The sequence below is a fragment of the Pan troglodytes genome, chromosome 12 (assembly GCF_028858775.2).
Source record: "Pan troglodytes isolate AG18354 chromosome 12, NHGRI_mPanTro3-v2.0_pri, whole genome shotgun sequence".
Classification (NCBI taxonomy): domain Eukaryota; kingdom Metazoa; phylum Chordata; class Mammalia; order Primates; family Hominidae; genus Pan; species Pan troglodytes.
This window is the reverse complement of record NC_072410.2, coordinates 32,042,775-32,047,409: the sequence shown is the minus strand read 5'-3', so window position 1 is coordinate 32,047,409 and position 4,635 is coordinate 32,042,775.

The window sequence follows — 4,635 nt, the reverse complement described above, 5'->3', positions numbered from 1 at the left end:
GGCCGAGCTGGGACCCAGGGTCAGCCCAGGCAGGCCGCGAGAAAAGAGACTGTGGGCCCCACCCCATCACACAGGGAGGAGGTGCTGTGCCCGCTGGGGGGGCAGCTGCCCCTCTCTGGGCCCTTTGGGTGGGAAGAGGCTTGGTGAGGTAGAAAGCCCAGCCCCAGCCAGCAGCGTTGCCTTCTCACAGTGGCAGCCCTTTGTAACCCGGGGGGGTCCCTGCAGGGCCTCTCCCTGTTTTCTCACCATGGGGCAGCATTTGGGGGCCTCTTGAGGGACCCCCTAGATGCTTCTACTCAGAGTCCCCAAAGCCAAGGAGCCTCCACTCCTCCGTCTGCAGCCTCCCCTGCCGGTTCTTGCTACTCAGGGTTCAGTGGCCTGGGGGCTGACGGAGGGGGTTGCCTCTGCCAAGGCCCCTCCTGGCGCCTTCCTGGCTCATCCAGCCCACCTTCCTCCCACGCTGGCTCACGCAAAGTGGTCTGGTCACCAGGAGCCCTTCCTGACCAGCCCCGGCCCCTTCTTGGCCTTCGCCCCACCTGGCCTCCCCTGGATCCCTGACCTGGGTGCCGGGCCTGCTGGGTCCAGAGCCCACCCCGCCCTGAACAACCCCGAGCCTCAGCCACCCTCAATTCTTACCCTTTCACAGCTGGGGAGTGGAGCCTGGGCCTGAGGTCTCCTGCGCGCCTCTCGGCGCCTGCGCCCGCGCTATGCACCGCCCCGCGCCTGCGCCCGCGCTGTGCCTTTGCGAGGGCGGAGCTGCGTTGTGCTCAGCACAGACTCGGAGAGCATCGCGAGGGCGGAGCTGAGTTCTCCTCTGCACAGACTTCGGAGATACAGCGAAGGCGGAGCAGTGTTCTCCTTGGCACAGACCCGGGCGGGCCGGGGGCACCGCGAGGGCGGAGCTGCGTTCTGCTCAGCATAGACCCGGGGGACACCGCAAAGGCAGAGCAGCGTTCTCCTCAGCACGGACCTTGGGGGCACTGCCTCGCTTTGGGACAACTCGGGGCCGCATCGACGGTGAATAAAATCCTTCCTGTTTGCAGCCCTGAATAATCAGGGTCAGAGACCAGTTAGAAGGGTTCAGTGTGGAAAACGGGAAACCAAAAGCCCCTCTGAATCCTGCCCACCGAGGTTCTCCCCAGCCAAGGTGAGGCGGCCGCAGTGCGAGATCCACACCGCAGCCTGGGAAGACAAATGCAGCATTCCTAATGCAGACATGACACTCAAAATATGACACCCCCTTGCTCATGTAACAAGCACCTGTAGTGCTAATGCACTGCCTCGACACAAAAACATTAATATAAGATCCACAATCCCCTCGCTGCCGTGCAGTCCTGAGACAGCGATCATAATAATCAACATTGACATAGTCAATACAAACGTACTAACGAACCTAGGGTTAAGGTTGGTGTTAGGGGTTAAGTTTAGGGTTAGGGGTTGGAGATAGGGGTTGGGGTCAGAGTTAGGGGTTAGGAGTCAACATTTAGAGTTAGGGGTTAAGAGAGGTTGGGGGTTAGGGATTAGGGGTTAGGGTTGGGTTAGGGTGAGGGTGAGAGTTGTGGTTAGGGGTTAGGGTTAGGGATTAGGGTTAAGGTTAGGGGTCAGGGTCAGGGGTCCCACTCTGTTGGCTGTCTATTTACTCTGCTGACTGTTCCCTTTGCCATGCAAAAGCTCTTTAGTTTAATTAAGTCCCAGCTATTTATCTTTGTTTTTATTGCATTTGCATTTGGGTTCTTGGTCATGAAATCCTTGCCTATGCCAATGTCTAGAAGGGTTTATCCAGTGTTATCTTCTAGAATTTTTATAGTTCAGGAATTAGGTTTAAGTTTTTAATCCATCTTGAGTAGATTTTTGTATAAAGTGAGAGATGAGAATCCAGTTTTATTGCCCTACATGTGGCTCGCCAATTATCCCAACATCATGTGTTGAAAAGGGTGTCCTTTCCCCACTTTATTTTTTGCTTGCTTTGTGGAAGATCAGTCGGCTGTAAGTATTTGGGTTAATTTATGGGTTCTCTCTTCTGTTACATTAGTCTATGTGCGTATTTTTAAACCAGTACCATGGTGTTTTGGTAACTATGGCCTTATTGTACAGTTTGAAATCAAGTACTGTGATGCCTCCAGGTTTGTTCTTTTTGCTTAGCCTTGGTTGGGCTACATGGCTCTCTTTTGGTTCCATATTAATTTTAGAATTGTTTTTGTAATTCTGTGAAGAATGATGGTGGTATTCATATGGGGATTGCATTGAATTTGTAGATTGCCTTTAACAGAATGGTAATTTTCACAATATTGGTTCTACCCATCCATGAGCATGGGGATGCGTTTCCATCTGTTTGTGTCATCTATGATTTCTTTTCTTTCTTTTTTTTTTTTTTTCTTCAGAGGGAGTTTTGCTCTTGTCACTGAGGTGGGAGTGCAATGGTGTGATCTCGGCTCACTACAACTTCTGCCTCCCAGGTTCAAGCGATTCTCCTGCCTCAGCTTCCCGAGTAGCTGGGATTATAGGCATGTGCCAACATGCTTGGCTCCAACTATGATTTCTTTCAGCAGTGTTTTGTAATTTTCATCGTAGAGGTCTTTTGATTCCTTTGCTAGGTATATTCCTAAGTTTTTTTTGTTTTTTTTTTTTTTTTTGCAGCTATTGTAAAAGGGGTTGAGTTCTTGATGTGATTCTCTGCTTGGTAGCTGTTGATGTATAGAAGAGCTACTGATTTGTGTACATTAATCTTGTATCTGGAAACTTGGCTGAATTCTTTTATCAGTTCTGGAAGCTTTCTAGAGGAGTCCATAGGGTTTTCAAGGCGAAAGATCATATCGTCAGCAACCAGTGATAGTTTGACTTCCTTTTTACCGATTTGGATTTCCTCTATTTCCTTCTTTTGTCTGATTGTTCTGGCAAGCACTTCCAGTACTATGTTGAAGAGGACTGGTGAGAGTAGGCTCCTCATCTTGTTCTAGTTCTCAAAGAGAATGCTTTCACCTTTTCCCCATTCAGTATTATGTTGGCTGTGGGTTTGTCATAGACGGCTTTTATTACATTAAGGTATGTCCCTTGTATACCTATTTTGCTGAGAGCTTTAATCATAAAGCAATGCTAGATTTTGTCGAATGCTTTTTCTGCATCTGTTGATATAATCATTTGAGTTTTTTTTTTAATTCTGCTTATTTGGTATATCACATTTATTGACTTGCATATGTTAAACCATTCCTGTATCACTGGTATGAAACCCACTTGATCATGGTGGATTATCTTTTTGATATGTTGTTGGATTCAGTTAGATAGTATTTTGTTAAGGATTTTGGCATCTGTGATCATCAAGGATATTGGTCTGTAGTTTTCTTTTTTGGTTATGTCCTTTCATGGTTTTGGTATTAGGGTGATGCTGGCTTCATAGAATGAATCAGGGAGGCTTTCTTCTTTCTCTGTCTTGTGGAATAGTGTGAAAGGATTGCTATCATTTCTTCTTTGAATGAAAGAAGACATTCTTTGAATGTCTGGTAGAATTCTGCTGTGAATCTGTCTGGTCATCGGCTTTTTTTGTTGGTAATTTTAAAATTACCATTTCGATCTTGCAGCTTGCTTTATTGGTCTGCTTGGGGTATCTACTTCTTCCTGATTAAGCTAGGAGGGTTGTATTTTTCCAGGAATTTATCCAACTCTCCTAGGTTTCCTAGTTTATGTGCCAAAAGGTGTTCATAGTACCCTTGAATAATCTTTAATATTTCAGTGGTGTCAGTTGTAATATCCCCTGTTTCATTTCTTAGTGAGGTTATTTGGATTTTCTCTCTTATTTTCTTGGTTAATCTTGCTAATGGTCTATCAGTTTTATTTATCTTTTCAAATAACCAACTTTTTGTTTTATTTATGTTTTGTATTTGTTGTTATTGTTGTTGTGTCAATTTCATTTAGTTCTGCTCTGATCTTGGTTATTTCCTTTGTTTGCTGGGATTGGGTTTGGCTTGTTCCTGCTTCTCTAGTTCCTTGAGATGTGAACTTAGATTGTCTGTTTGTGCTCTTTCAGGCTTTTCGACGTAGGTGTTTAGGGCTATAAACTTTCCTCTTAGCACTGCCTTTGCTGTATCCCAGAGGTCTTGATAGGTTGTGTCATCCAGTTCGAAGAAATTTTTTACATTTCCATCTTGATTTCATTTTTCACCCAATGCTCACTCAGGAGCAGGTTATTTAATTTCCATGTATTTGCATGGTTTTGAAGATTCCTTTTGGAGTTGATTTTCAGTTTTATTCCACTGTGATCTGAGAGAGTGCGTGATACAATTTCAATTTTCTTAAATTTATTGAGACTCGTTTTATGGCCTATCATATGGTCTATCTTGGAGAAAATTCCATGTGTTGTGGAATAGAATGTGTATTCTGTGATTGTTGATGAAATGTTCTGTATATATCTGTTAAGTCCATTAGTTCCAAAGTATAGTTTAAATCCAGTGTTTCTTTGTTGACTTTCTGTCTTGATGACCTGTCTAGTGCTGTCAGTGGAGTATTGAAGTCCCCCACTATTATTGTGTTGCTGTCTATCTCATTTCTTATGTCTACTAGTAATTGTTTTATAAATTTGGGAGCTCCAGTGTTAGGTTCATGTATGTTTAGGATTGTCATATTTTTCTGTTGGATGAGACC